This window comes from Cavia porcellus, unplaced genomic scaffold (assembly GCF_034190915.1).
Source record: "Cavia porcellus strain 051 isolate PalLab524CR breed Dunkin Hartley unplaced genomic scaffold, mCavPor4.1 scaffold_9, whole genome shotgun sequence".
NCBI lineage: Eukaryota > Metazoa > Chordata > Mammalia > Rodentia > Caviidae > Cavia > Cavia porcellus.
Window position 1 is genome coordinate 12,582,607 of NW_026947492.1, and position 15,921 is coordinate 12,598,527.

The window sequence follows — 15,921 nt, forward strand, 5'->3', positions numbered from 1 at the left end:
CTAGATGGAGTTTGCAGGAGGATTTGCTCAGGATCTATCCCTTCCAAAAGGTCAAGGGTATAAGCCAAGGACCAAGTGTTTGGAATGATGGCTGGAAGAGTTTGGCCTCAAGGCATAGTGTATGGCAGGGTTCTCAACATTTGGGACCAGATACCTCTTTGTTGTGGGGTGTTATCACGTGCTCTGGACTTGTTTAGCAGCATCAGCCCTGGTCTCTACTCACTGAATGCCAATCGCACCCTTTATATCCCCTTAATTGCAGCAGCTAAACCTGTTTTGCTGACTGTCCTGGCAGAGTCATCCCTGATTGAGAACTGCTGATACTAGGATAGAGATAAAAGCAAAAATGTTGTCTAGGTCAAGGATAGAAGAGCCTTGGGTTATGGGTTATGAGTTGGAACTTTATCCTGGAGAAAATGAGTCTTTTTGATGCCAGAGACATTGGCGTCAGGAAACCCGAACAGTAAATTTTGTTCAGGGTGAAACTCTCTTTTTTGCTGGGGATCACACAAGATCCCTGTATGGCTCAGCTGACTGCTAACATAATGCACCCAGCAGCCCTAGCTGGACAATACAATAGCTGGTAAACAACTTGCAATGGCCTAAGAATAATCCCTCCCTAGTTACTGCTACCTTGGTGGATGTCAGACTTTAGCAGGCAGTAGTGTCATCTGAGGGCTTATTAAAATGTCCCAAGGATTTTTGCTTCTGGATAAGAGCCTAAGAATTTGCATTTGTAACGAGTTCCTGCTGGTACTGGTGCTGATCCTGCTGGTATGGGGACCATATTTTGAGAACCATTGCACAACCGGGTTTTAGCTCACTGGATAGGCCAAACAAAACAGTCTATAATGTACAGTCCTGGCTTCTATCCAGGAGAAGACAAAGCTCTACCTAGGCCACCATCCGTGGTTAAAGATCTCTTTAGGGAGGATGTGGCAGGTTGGAGCTATCTCCTTTTGACCCAAGAACTCCTGCTAGGTCAGTCTGTGGGAGCTCCACAGTGATGGCTACCTAGTCTCTAGCATTCAGACCTCTTGAATTAGATACAGCCCCTGGAGAAGACAGGGCTCAGAATGTGTGAAATACGAACAAAGGCATTGAGCTGGCAGCTTGGGGAGCACCCCCTTTCTCACTGTCTGCATTCCTTTGTCCAAAGGGAACTTGGAAAGCAAAGTGTAAGTCTCTCCTGGACTCCTTCACTGTCCCCTGCCTGCCCAGCTTCTCAGCTGCAAACACAATAGCTTCTGTCCTAGGCAGGGCAGAGGCACATTTATCTCTTTTAATATATATTTAAAAGGTATCGATAGCCAAAAGGCCACAGGGACACATGTGGTCCTGCTGTGGCAGCTGCGATTTCACATGTAAAGGCTTCTTTCTGACTTCAGTGCTGTCAGAAGGGACCTCAAAGGTCGTTTGGTCCAGTCCTCTGAGGCCAGAGAGCGTGGTAAGGGCCGGAAGGTAAGGTGGCCAAGGTGGGGCAGGCTCAGCCCTTAGTGCTTTTGTCTTATGAATTCTGCTGGTTCAAGGATATTCCTGTGTCCAAGGCCTAGGTATAGGTCAGGAAGATGGACACTTCTCAGTGGTTTTGTCATCTGTAAGGGCTGTATAGGAGAAACAAATCCTTTCTCTCTGCTCTCTCTCTCTTTTTAAATTTAATTTTAAAGGGAATAAAACTGAACAATAAACTGAAACAGTGATAAGACAGTAGGAAATCTACAATAGTTACTGTATTGCATACTGTTGTTCTCTAAATAGGTGTTTAGACTACTGGCTTTAGGATTGCAAACTCAGTCAAACAATACAGCTTCTCCAAATCTGCTGGTTGCTCACAGTGAGGGGAGGAGTGCAGGCTTTTCTTCTCTCCCCAGCCCACATGCCACTAGGGGTTTAGCTCCTTTCCTGGTTCTCCTTGGTTGGTGCTCTCTCAGGCGGAGGCTTAGCTTCGTTGCTGGTTCTCCCCATTTCTTGCTCTGGCTGGCTCACGGGCAGGGCTTAGCTTTCTTCCTGATGCTCCCTGGTCTGTGCTCCATCCCTCTGCTCTCATACCATCAGTCAACATAGAAGACCTCTGTGACCTCAAAGGGTATGGGGATTTCTCCCTGCCAAAAGCAGTCAACCAGTTCTGCAGCAGGCCCCAGGTGGGTGCCTGCTAATCTGATGGGTCAGTTCTGATGCTGTCTCTGGAGGCAGCTCAGAAACCACAGAGGGGAGCTTAGTTCCCACAGCTGCTCCCGTCCCTGCTTTGGATATCAGCACAGCCTCATGTGGTTTTGCCTGTACTTCTGATTATAGGCTGAGGTTCCCACAAAACCCTCCTTAGGTTTACTATTTTTTAAAGGTGGATAGGTACTCGGGGTTGAATCTAGGGCCTGTGCACTGAGTTACATCCTGATTCCTTTTTTATTTTGAGGTGGTGTCTTGCTAAGTTGCTAAGTTTTCTAGGATAGGATCAAATTTGCCATTCTCCTGCCTCAGCCTCCCAAAGTGCTAGTATTGTAGGTATGTACCACTGTGCTCGAATAGGTTCAGTTACTTTGCTAATGTAGCTCAGGAAAACACTTACGTTTATGGGTTTATTATGCAGAATATTTTAATAAGCAGCCAGATAAAGAGATACATAGGACAAAGCCTAGGAGAGACCCAAGTACAGAAACTTCTGTCTCGGAGTTGGGGTGCTTATTCTCCTGGCATAGGATGTGTTCTTGATCACCTCCTGCAAGCTCTCCTGATTAGCAGTCCTAAAGCCCTTTACTCTTTTTGCTTTTTGGTTTCATGTAAATTTCCTTATACAAGCATAATTGATTGATTCCCCATTGGCCAATGGGATCCGTTTAACCTCCCTCCTCTTTCCCATCCCTAAGGTTGAGGGTGGGGCTGGAAGTCTCAACCTTGTAATCCTGCTCTGGTCTTTCTAGTGACTAGCGCCCATCTTGAAGCTAACCAGGGCTGTCAGGCCTCTTTCCACTCATTGTCATAAAAAGGACATGTAAGAGTCAATTGATTTTGGAAGCTGTAAGCCAGGGAATGGGAATGAAGACCAAAGTATATTTGATACCATTAAGAAATGCATTTCCTTGATTATTTTCTTCTTTATAGTATCTCAACTTGGTGTTAGTCAGCTTTTCGTTGCTATGACCAGATACCTGAGAAAAACGACTTTAAAGGAGGAAGGATTTGTATACTAGCTCGCGGGGTCGGTGGTCAGTGGTTTTAGCCCATGGCTAGTTCTGTGGTCTTAGTTCCACTGCTTTGGGCATCTGGTGAGTCAGAAGGGTGTCAGAGGAGAGCAGTAGATGAAAACTGCTTACCTCATGGCAGCCCCAAAGCAGAGAAAGAGGGAGAGAGAAAGAGAAAGGAGGCAGAGACTCAATATTGTCTCTTAAGATGACACCTCCAGAGGGACTCCTTCAACTAAGCCCCACTTCCTGTTTCCATTACCTCCCAGTAACGTCATGAAACTATGATCTCACCTGAGGATTAATCCACAGATGAATTCAGAGTCCTTATGATTCCGTTGCCTCAGAAAACCCATCCTCTGAACACATGAGCTCTCCGGACATTGGAAATGTAAACTGTAACAAACCTTACCCCTGTATCTTACCTCTGCCTCTGTGCATCTTTACTCTTCTTCCTGGGCCCTTGTTGTGAACGTTACTGCTCAGCATCTGAATGCATCCTGCCAGGGCAGAGCTGTGGACTTTGCCTTTGCACTGAGGGGATTAGGATAGAAAGAGCTCTTAGGCTCTGCTGTTCTTCCTGGAACTAGAGTTCTGCCTTGCATATAAGCCTGGTACCCTGGGTCTCTTATGATGGGGGGTCCGATGAGGATTCTTTCTAGCTTCTTGGTGTCTTGAACAAAGAATTAGAAAAGCACACAGAAAAGGCCGTGTACATTTATTAAGGGCAGAAAAGAGATACATTCTACAGGGCAGTACTAGGCCAGTGAACGGTCTCACAATGGCCCCAAAGAGAAGGGAAAAGGGTCTTTTGTATCCAAAATTCCCAGATTGGCTTCCTTCTTGTGCATATAATGCATTGGGACATTGTTCTCTCAGGAACTCACGTGCTGTCACACCAGGTATAACACATCCTCTTGGAAAACTCACTTTGTTTCCTGCCAGAAGTAACGAGTGATCAGAAACAACATCTTTTGATTGGTTGTGCCCACATGTAAATGAGAGATTGAAAATAGTGTCTTCTGATTGGTTCTGCAAATAGTGCCAGATTCAAATGAGGGGTGGAGAATATTGATTTCTGTGCTTAGGAGCAATGGAGTTACTTTGGGCCCTGTGTTTCTGTGCATGTCTTCATTTTAGGAAAAATCTTACTTAGCCTGTTTGCTATATTTTTTTGGTGACCTTTGACACATACTAGCCAGTTCTCCTACCTCTGGTCTGACCCCCAGATGAATCCTAGAGATACTCCCTGCCCTCTGATATCTAAGTACCACATGCTTCTGGCTGTCATCTTGGTCATTGCTACATTTCTGGGCTGAGCACAATCACTAGAATGTAAATGGCATTCAACTCAATTGTCATTGAATACATTGATGAATATATCTGCTTTGCTCATTCCCTTGGTTTGGATTTAACACCCCTCTTGGGAACGCTAAGGCTCACCATACTGTGCATGAGTATGGTGGCCATCTCATGCATGACTTGGTGGCCACCGTTAGTGGGCTGTTAGACCCTTTGGAGGCAGCCTGTACCAAGGGTTCCTCCCTAACCTTCCATTTGCACAATGCTTAGTATATGCTAGGGTCTCACACATGTTGATTCTCTCAGCAGCTCCTGAGCTGCGGATTGCTCTGTCTTACAGATGTAATAAATGAAGGGGTTGAGAGTTTAAGGACCTTGGTTCAATAGTGTTTGGCTCCTTTCCTTTTGTGGGTTTCTTTACGATGACTCTGACCTGAGGCCCAACACATTCACACATGGTGATGGCTATTACCCAGAGGTGGCGTGTTCAGTGGGTGAGTCAGAAGTGCTCCTTCCCTTGCCTTACAGACTGAAGATGTAAACTGAGGCAAGTCAGCACACTGGACATCTGGCTGCATTTGAAAGAAGAGGACTGTGGTGCCTGCATTTGTATTCTCTGCTTCTCTTGCCACCTCTTCCTGGCCTGTGGGTGTATCATCTATCAGGGTGATGGCCTCTGCTTCCTCCTCCCAGATCTGCAGCCCAGCTTCAGTACCAGCAGATGGGCCTGGATGTGACTGTGCCACTCATTGGCAGGAAATCCAGAGCCTCAATAAGGTGCCCTTGTAGGGGCTGTTTTCTGTGCTCTTCCTTCCTGGGCTTGTTCTTGCTCTTGCTATGGCTCTTCCATCAGAGCCATAAGGAGAGTCGTGTTAAAAGTGAGTTGGAGGGGTCTCCTGGGGTGTCCTCATAGTGTGCCCAGCCACTTTCCATCCCAGCTTCTTCTGGAAAGATGGCAAGATGCCTGCACCGCACTTCTCCTCAGGCACCGCCTGATCTGCTGTGCTTGCATTCGCACAGGAGCTCTTGTTCTCTCCAAATGAGTCAGGGGAGACATCTTGGAAGAGTAATTAATTTGAGCAGATGTGTGTCAGTGTCGTAGGAAATACAAGATGTCAGTACAGACCACCTGTGCATGCTCTGGCCACAGAATGCTGAGAGTGCAGGTGGACCTCTCTTTTGGCAAACCCAGTTAGTGAAGGCCGTTTGTATTACAAAAAGACTAACTTTACTGAAGAATTTGCTGCCTCCCTCCTGAAATTTAGAGCTCTTTGGCTTAGTTAAGTGTTTTACAGGTCATTAAGTACTTGACAGAGAAGCTTTGGGGACTGGAAAACTTTATGTTCAAGTTAAGAATCAGTGCCAATTACGGATCCTTCGGAAATGAAGATGTAGCATCCCAGAATTGTACGTAAGTCCACGGGGTAATTGCAGCTGGACTCTCTCACATCTGCACCCTGCATCTTGAGAGAAGCTCACGTTGCAGGAGGCCCGCTCTTCCTGAGTAAATGTGCTGCTTTGCGTTTTCTTTCCCTTTGTACCCGGAGAACAGCAGCGAAGATTTCTGGGCCACTCTCCTAATTGATCCTCTGCTCCACTCGCTACGCATTCCCTTGGGTTGGGAGCTTTTCTAACTGAAAATCATAGTTCAATTCAGTGGCCTTTAAAGATTTTTGTATCATATGATGTTTCTCTAGTAGACTTCTTTCCACTCCCAAGGCTCCTATTTTGTACCTCCTCTGTCTTGAGATCCCCTGCCTCACCTCCCATACCTTCCCTCCGAATCTAGCCCCTCACCTAAGAAGTATCAGACTGGCGCTGTCTGTCTCCCCAGCCCAGCTCTGAAAGCCTGCCTGCGGCTGCTCTGAATCACCTGGTAAAAACTTACAGAGCCTATCCCTCTGCATGTGCACTGAGCCCAGTTTCTCACCTTCTTGGGGATCTCACCTGGCCCATCTCCTGCAGGGTAAGGGTGTGCTTTCTTCTCTGCCATTTTTAAAAAGCCACCTTTTGGCTGACTCCATTTCTCTTTTGGCCGACTCCATTTCTGTTGCTTTTCACGCTCAAGCAAATCAGAATTTTGTACGCACACTGTGCCTGGGTCACTCTCCTGCCCGCTTCCGTCTAATATCCATCCCCGCCACTCCACTCAACAGCTCGTGCAGGTCACTTCTGTGTTGTCCAGTTCTGTGGATGTTGATACCACTCTCAGTTCGCAGCAGCGTTCAATAGCCCCTCCTGCTTGGAGACTCTCAACCCCAGGCTCCATCACCCTGCCCTCCTGGCTTTCCCCACCCGAGCTCTTTCTTGCTGTCTCCTTTTCTGTTTATTCCTCCTTTACACCTGTCTGAATAGGGGATGTCCCAAGTCTTGGCCCCAGGCTGCCTCCTTTAGACATAGCTGCCAAGTGGCCTCACCTGTTGCTACACTCTAACCGCCATCTGGAGAAGTGGGATCCAGGTTTCTCTTTTGAGCTTTCATCTTGCAATTCTACCTGGCTCCTTGCATTTTCACTTGGATGTACTAAACATGTGCAAAATCCAACTCTATTTCTGTCCTCAAATGTTCGTCTTCCTCCCTCACCTCAGGAAATGGTGCCACTGTCTACACATTTGCAAGCCCCAAGCGTGGTGCCTTGTCCCTGAGTCCTCCCTTCCCCACTCTCCACATAGCATACTTCATCGGTCCTGCAGTTCTCCTCTACCACATCCTCAGGTTTATGCCACTTTCCCCCATGTCTCCTGTCAACCCTCAGCGAAGGCCACCATCATCCCTTTACTGACGTAGGATAGCGGCTCCTAATTGATCTCTTTCCTTCCTGTTTTGTCTTCAGTCTTCACAGAGCATAGGCATTTTAAAAACCATGCAGGGCTGGGAGTATAGCTCAGTGACACAGTGCCTGCCTGTGAGGTCCTGAGTTCGATTCCCAGTACCTGCCGCAAAAACCTACACATTTAAAAATGTAAACTGTTTGATGTGACTCCTGCTTAAACCTATCGGAGGATGTTAATTCCCTCAGAATGAAATCCTGACTCGGTGCAGTGCCTTACAAGGCTCTGTACGGTCTTGCCCATCTAATTTTCCTACCTCCTCTTCCATTCTCTCCTTGCTTAGTTGCATTCTTAGCAGCTATTTTCTACTATCTTTCCTGGTAGCAAAACTTCGATTTTGTTAAGATATGAGGGGTTTATTTCCTTGAAAGAGGTGGTGGTGTTTTCAGGGAAGATCAGCCCTCCCACTGACAGCAGTGAGTCATGGTTAATTTAAGCTAACTACAGTAACACCAGGCTGGGTTGCCAGCAAAGGTAGACCAGTAACTTGGTTCTGGCCAACGACCCTTAAGAGAATGTTTATGGGCAGCCCTTATACGTGGGCTGTCAATGAGAGGGGCCACCTCCAGGGTGCCCTTGCTGCTTCTGTGGGTGCTGGTAGTGCTGTGGTGTCAGGGCCTCCTCTAGACTCATGTGGAAGGTTGCTTGCTGTTATGCTGGTATTGAGAAGAGAGAAGTTGTAAGAGGTGATTAGGCCATGGGACCACCACCCTGTGAATGGATTAAGGCCACCCGTGGTGCGGATTAGTTATCCCCTTTCCTCCCACTGTCAGGCTCTCTTGCTGTGGGATTTCCACCATGTTTCATTGCAGCAGAAAGGCATTCACCAAAGGTGGCCCTTCAGTCTTGGACGTCTGAGCTTCCAGAATGATGAGTTACCTATTGCTTGTAATTGACCTGACCTGTGGTATCCTTTCATAGGAGCAGAAAGGAGACTAAGGCAGTGGGTGGGTGAGGACGTGGCGTGGAGCAGCCGTCTTACACCTGTGCGGGCAGCAAGCGTTGTCTCCTCTTCTGTGGGCTGTCTTTGCAGTCCCAGGCATTTTGGGGAAGGTTGTCTGCTGCCGTAGCTGACCTCATCCTAGCTAACACCCTTCCTCTTGCTGGCTCTGTCCCTGCTCAGTGGCCTCCAGCCCCTGGTCATGCCAGGCTCTTTCCTGCCTAAGGGTGTTTGCACGTGCAATGACCCCATTTAGCGACACTGTCTTGCTTCTCACACAGCCAGGACTCATCCATCTTGAGGTCTCAGGTCATTGTCACATGTGGATTTCCTCACCTTGACTATATGTTATCTCTGCTGCTTGTGTGTTCCACTCAGGGGCCCAGCACATTATGGAGTCACTTTGTGTGTTTGTTTTTTCTCTTCTTCTAAAGGTTCACATGGGTAGGATCTGTTCATCCTGTTCACTGCCTCATTCATTTAACATTGTGTTAAATGTTGACTTTCCCAGTAGAGAGAAAGCACTCACACTCACTGCCTGACTCTGACAGGAGGAAGGAGGGCTTTGATCTGTGCGCCTCTCTCCTTATCCTTTGCTACTTGAGGACATCTCACACTGTATGGCATTGTAATTTCTAAAATGTTCCTGAGTCTCGCGTACCTCTGGACCTTTGCATATGCGACATGCTTTCTGTAGAACAGCCCTCCTTTCTCCAGACATCCTGCTCTTCACAGATCTGTAAGATGCTCTTCTCAGAAGCTTCCTCCTACTCAGGCCATGTGTCCTGTTCTCACCCTGCAAAGCATTTACCAGACTGTGCTGCAAGATCTCTGATCTCCTTAAGGGGATGGCACTTTCTTCACACTGAGTATCTGAGTAGATACTCAGAAATTATGTGTTACATTAGTTCTGTTGCCTGACATTTTTGGATGCCTACTGAGTATCGAACATTGTGTTAAATGTTGGGGACACACACATGAACAGGAAGTCGTTTTCGCATCCTGCAAAGGGAAAGGGGCTGAAGATGTGCTCAGTCATAGAAGACTCACCTAACACAAGTGAGGCCCTAGGTTCTGTTCTTACTATCACACGCACACAAATTCCCTGCCACTAAACAGGGAGGCAAGCCTATTAACCAGTAACTGTAATAGAATGCTGTAGTGAGAGTGGGGAGGGAAGCTGTGGGAATACAGATGAGGGAGTGTGACTTGGGCCTGCGTGGCAGGAGATGGGATGCCAGAGAGAGCTTCCGAGGAGAGGTTGGAGGAGGTGGGGTTGATGCCAGCCAAGTTATTTCAAAAAGGAAGGACGGGTATCTATATCTGTCTATATGTCTGTGCCTCTATTTCTGTCTGTGCCTAAGTCATCTACATCTCCCTCTAAATTGTGTGGAAGAGAGGGCCAGGCTGGGCAGCCAATGGAGGTACACCAGGGAGGTGAGGGGGAGGGTGTGGGCAGTGGCTTCAGCAGGTAGATTTATGTTCCATTCATTTGTGGCTTTGCTTGGTGCTTCTCTCTGTGTAATACTGGGGTGGCTTAGCAGCTGCTCACGGACCTAGGAACATGGCAGCCTCTTGCGAGGCCTGCCCCAAGTAGCTTTGTTCTTGGGGACCTGGTTACAGAGGTGTCCAGTTCAGAAGGTTGATCCTCCCCCTGGGTCCCCATTTGGCTATGATCCTCACCTGCTGGGTGACCAGGTACTTCCCACTGTGAGGGGAGGTGAAGGTGCTTCTTGGACAGGGTCAGCGAGGCGATGACGCACAACATCTCTCTTTGAGCTGGTGCGCTCTGTAGCATTTGTGAGGTCTCTGTCTTTCCTCGCTGGCTCTATCCAACAGGCATGACCTGCCCTCTTCTTGCCCCTGGCTTCCTCTGCTGAGCCCAGTGGCACATGGCAGCCAAGTCTTAGTGTAATATCAAGTCAGTTTCTTTAGTTGCTTCCTTTTAAACAATAGGAACGAAATTGCTCCCCAGTCTTCCTGGACCGTGTCAGTCCATATTTACATTAAGGGATCCAAGGACCTCCTCTGAGTTGTGTGCGTAGTGTGACTCTCACTTTAATTTCTTAATACAGCGCAACATTCTAATTCTTTCTTGAAGGGTGTGAAAAGAGAAGGGAAGTAGTGGTCCTGGGTGAGCCCCTCCTCAGCAGCCTCTGTAGGAGCCCTCGGAGCCATTCTCGCAGCCCAGTTAGAAACCGGCTTGGGTTTTAGGAGTGGGAGCGCCTGCCGCCAGAAGACTCTTGTTCAGAGCCCTAATTACCCCTTGATGGAATGAATAAAGACCTGGTGTTTTCTGGGTTTTACTTACAGAGTTGCTGATGCGGTGAATGTTGGGTGAAACGTCTCTTTCCTTGGTGAGATTAAAAACCAAGTGCCTCAGCGACCTAGCTGAGTGGCTGTTTTAGTGACAGATTTTCCCTCTTGCCCTTGCTTGGCTGGCAGTTCAAGCAGGTCTGGGGTCTGGGAAGGACCCTTTCTGTACTTTTGGCTGTGCTGGAATCAAGGTAAGAGACTCTTTGACCATCTAGACTGACTGATTAAAAAAAAAGGGTCAAGCTGAGGCAGAGGAATCATGAATTTGAGTCTGCATAACAAGTTCAAGGCCAGCCTGAACTGCATAAAAACATTTTTTGAGCACCAGCTGTGTGCCAGGGGTTTCTCTATCCACTTGTCCCCTGCATGCAACATTGTTATGAAATGATTCCCTGAACCCGTTTGCAGAGAGAAAGCTGAGGCTTGGAGTTGTGTCTTGCCCAGGATCACACAGCTGGCAGGTAATGGTAGGGCACTGTGAATTCAGCCATCTGATCCTGAGACTGGTCCTTCCCTCCTGGATCTGGGCACACTTTCCGTCCCTGTTTAGACCCTGCCAGACCGGGGAGGAGCCAACATATTCTTTGCCTTTGCAAGAAGTGACAAAGACTAAAAGCGTATCATCTCAGCTGTGTAACAAACATCACCCAAACTTACATAAACTTTATTGCTTGTCACGGCTCTAGGATAGCTAAATGGCTCTTTTGCTTAGGGCCAGGTCCACTGGGCCAGCCAGTCTGGAGTGGTCTCAAGTGGTATCTACAGGGAGGGGGCCAGATGCTTCCTGTCCTTCAGGAGGCAGGCAGGCCAAGTCTCATCCTTCTTGGTTTGTATGTGGATATAGATATCCATTCTTCCTCCTCGAATGTGACTGCCAGCTATACTTTGTCTATTTTTACTCGTTTCTGGGGTGGAGGAGGATTTCTTGCAGATGAAGAGGGCAGACTGTGGCAGAAGGACTTTTCCATCCTCTGTTATTTGTTTGTCAATGTTCAGTTGGCCAAAGCAGGTCTGTGCATGCTCAGATTCACGAGCCCCTCCTGTTGGTGGGAGGGGCTCAGAGGCCCAGTGACACCGGGATGCATGCTGGGATAGCATCCTGCAGCCCTCCACAAAGGGAGGGCCTGCTGTTCAGAAGGTGATTTCACCACTGCTACTGGTCCTGACCGACATCCTTCCCATCTGGACAGGATGTTGTCAAAACTGCTTCAGACGGATGTCACAAGGCTTTTTTAAAAATGTTTTTCTCTTTTTGTTCATTTTTAACATGAAGATAATGGGCAAACAAAACTTCGCTTTGGTAATTTATCCACGTTCTGATAACCAGCTGTTATCTGTCTTGATTTTTATCTGAGGACCAGCTGCTTCTGATACCTGTGTGTGTGTGTGTGTGTGTGTGTGTCTGGAGCTGGTGGTAGGGAAGGTCCCTGCTCTGTGACTTAGAGCCTTAGGGATGAAAGAGGGGATGGATCAGTCCGTGCCTCTTACTTTCTCTAGGGTCATAGTGTGTTCTGGTTTCTCTGCCTGAACTTAATCTCCTGCCTGCCATGATCTGGGAGCTGCAGACCAGAGAGTTGTAGGCCCTTTGAAGGAAGGAGCCATTCAGAAGAGCAACCTCATGGCGGAGTCTCAGAACAACTTCTAGGCTGCATCTCAGCTTCTGTAGTCCCAACCTCTAAACTCTGTCCCTGAACTTCCAAATAGGCCAGAGTGATGTGTTTTCAGAGGTTAGTGACAACTGCTTTTGAGGTAACCTGCTTTGGGTGTTACTAGGGTACGGAGCTGCAAGCATCAGACCCAGGCTTCCCTGAATCTCTCTGAGAGAAGAGGAGGGTTAGAGCCATAAGCAGCTTGGGTGTGTGCTTCAAGAAGCCTGCCCAGGTGGCTCACCCGCGGGCAGATCAGACGGCGTCCAGGAGTCCTACCACCCTTGGGACTCAGTGGCTGGTTTGAGGTTCTCCTGTTCCCTGTCTTGTCTTGAGCACTAGCAAGCAGCACAGGGCCTGGCTCAGGAGAACACTCCAGAAGTGAACCTTGCTCTTTGATTTGTGTCAGGAGCCCGAAGGCCTCTGGGCGGAAAGTTCTAGTGAGGATAGTGGTGGCAGCTCTGCGTGTGTGTGTGTGTGTGTGTGTGTGTGTGTGTGTGTGTGTAGGATGGGGCCCATGGCCTGCTGCTTTTGTACTTAGTAAAACCCCCGTGCTGGACCCCTCACCTGTAGGGTCCCCACCCTAGCTCTGGGCCTTCAGCAGGGCTGACTTCTGCTCCACTGTCAGCCTTTATGGATCCCCTTAGAGTAACAAAATAAAAAGGTTTTATAAGGGCTTTTTTTCTTAAAAAGATAAAATGGAGTTTTCCTATAAATTAAGCAAATGTCAAATCAGCTTTGGTTGCTTGCCTGGCAGCCTTCCAAAAGCTGTGCCTCAGGCGAACCCAGGCCCACTGGAGTTTCCTTCATTCAGGGCCTCCCAGGGCGCCTGCCTGGTTCCTGCTCTGCTCCTTGTTCGGGGCTGAGAGGGTGTGCTGGTCTTCATTTTGCCTTGCAGTCAGGGCAGGAAAAGACTGTTCACGAGGGCTGAGCTGGAGGATTAGGGACACCCCTCCACCCCCACACAACCCAAGAGGGTCAAGGGTTTTGAGGGCTTAATGTGACAGACAGCATTTTGAGTATGTGCATTTTTAAGACAGTGAAATTGGAGGGAGTAATTCTGTAGCTTGCTTCAGTCTCAAAGAGGTCAGGGACCCTATAAAAGATAAGTCATAAGGGTGAATCTGCTCCCTCGTTTTGGACAAGAAGTTAAGGCCCAGAGAGGGCAGGTGATTTGACGTCACATAGCATATTAGTGACTTTCTGTTTAAAGCTCAAACCTCCACGTTCTAGGGTAAAGGAGTTTTTTGCATTTGCAGGCAGTTTGTAAGCAGTTTCTCTCTTTGTGTAGTGTGTGTGTATATGTGTGTGTGTGTATGTGTGTGTGTGTGTGTGTGTAAGTTGGAATCATTCCCAGAAATAAAGAAACTGAGATGAACAAAATAAATAAGGGATAAACAGTCCCAACGTGTGGGGGATGCGGAAAGGAAAGATGGCTGGGTTTGGGGTAAAACTGACTCAGAGCTGAATGGGGGCAAAAGCGAAGCGGTGCCATATGTGTTCCTGGTCCAGGCTTTATGAGAGGAAAAAAGAGCAGCACGGATGATGGAGAGCCGGGGAGAGTGTCTGTAGTTTGTTTGCTGGTTCCACGGGGTGGAGGCACGCGCTTCTCTTTAAGCAGGGAACCTGGAGGGTTGAAATGGAACTCTCACCTCTGGGCTATCGATCCTCGCCTTTGATTTTGTCTGGGTCCCTCTCACCAGCTCAGGCCTCAGCAGGCGCCCTAAGGACCGCCTTCCTTTCCTCTGCTTTCTCCTCTTTCATCCAGTGGCTTCTTAAGTTTGCAGCTTGTACCATTTACAATATGGATTGGAAAGTCCCCCACCCATCCCTGCCCATCCCTTCTTACTGGTTTCTCAGAACGGACGATGATATAAAAAATATCCTTTTGCTATTCTGAACTATCAAGCAGTTTTGCTTCCTGGGGCAGATCTCCATTTAGTAGATAATATAGAACTCCATAGGAATTGATTGCCACACGCTGGAGTCCGGGAAGGCCCAGCGGCCTGCTTTGGAGCATGAGGCCCTTTACGGGAGTGGGTGATTGGCCATCTGGGGCCCTACCTGAAGAGGAATGGAGCTGGCTTAGCATCTCAGAGACATTCCTGCAGGCCAGGCTTTTTGGACTGGGCATTGATAGCCCATTTGCAGATGAGTAAACAAAGACTCAGAGAAGTGGAAGATCTTGTTCCAGGGTTGAGAGGAAGGTGCTGCGTGGACTCCCTGACCCAGAGCCCATTGTCCTGGTTGAAGGTATGGTAATGTGGGGCTAATGTCTTGCCTTCCTTTCTCAGCTGTGTTTTCATGAGTATCTCATTAATACTAGAAATACATCCACTGTGTTCAGTGCTGACAGCAGAAGCCCCCAGGCAGACAAGCAAGGCTGAGGGACGATCTTCTGATGCAGATGCTCCATAGCTGAGATCACCAGTGGGTAGGCCGAGTTCCCTGATAGCCTTGCTCTGTGCAAAAATCCTGCTTTGTTTTGCTTGGAAGTGACTTTGAAACGCCCATAGGCAGGGCAGGCATTTTCCAGCAGTGCCGTGGGCACATTCTCCTCCTCGGCCACACACCTGCTAGGTCACACTTATTTTCTTGGCTCAGCTGCCTGAGAGCTGCATTCTGCCCGTCTCTTCCCAATCCTGCATTTGGCACTATCAGGTTGCTTGCCATTTTGAGTATTTTCAGTCCATGGAAATCAGCAAACACTACACGTCAGGGCTTTTCATTCTTTTAATTAGCTAATTTTTTGGGAGCTTGTTTACCTGCACAGTACTGCCTATAGGTATTTATTTGCTTTTAGCTTTCCTATGTAAGTTCTCTCCAATTTGTTTTAAGCATGTTCACCTAGGTTGGTTTCTTTAATCCAATCTCATTTACTTTTCATAACATTGACCTTGTCGTGAAGATAAAGAAGCATATGCTGCAGTTTTAAGATTATTTTTGTAAGTGGATGAAATTAAGAATTGCTGTAAATAATGTGGGGTGGCGGGTATGTTAATTAGCTTGATTGTGCTGATTGTTTCACAATGTATACATATCTCAAATGTATACATATGTATACATATGTATACAATGTATACATATCACAATGTATACATATCTCAAATGTATACATATGTATACATATGTATACAATGTATACATATCACAATGTATACATATCTCAAATGTATACATATGTATACATATGTATACAATGTATACATATCACAATGTATACATATCTCAAAGCATTATGTTTTCTACTTTAAATATATGATTTTATTTGTCAATTATACTTAATAAATCTGGAAAAGAAAGAAAAAAGGACGCCTGTATAGAGTGTGGGTTCAAAGACAGGTCTTCTGCCTTCAAGCTTAGCGTTCTCTGGTGGCTTTGTTCCTTGGCTGTTGGTTTGTTTGTTTGTTTTGGTGCAAGGTCTTACTGTGTAGTCCCGGCTGGCCTTGAACTCGCTTTGTAGCTCAGACTGGCCTCAAACTTGTAGCAATCCTTCTGTCTCAGCCTCCCAAGTGCTGGGATTACAACTACCCCCCCCCCCCGCCCCGGCAGCTCCTTGCTGCTTAATTCAGGGAGAGAGTCGTGCTCTAGGAGACATTGGGTAGTGTTAGAAGATCACTTTGCACGTACCAGTTGAGTGTGGATCTCGCAGGGTACAGGGTAATTCTCACAATAAGAGTTCTCTGGCCCCAGGTGCCAGTGCCAGG

The 15,921-nt window shown here is 47.6% G+C and overlaps 1 protein-coding gene across 1 annotated transcript in view; it reads left to right on the top strand.

Annotated features, from left to right (window-relative positions):
- Positions 1-15,921, top strand: part of Grik4 (glutamate ionotropic receptor kainate type subunit 4) — a 431,262-nt gene that overhangs the window by 63,543 nt on the left and 351,798 nt on the right.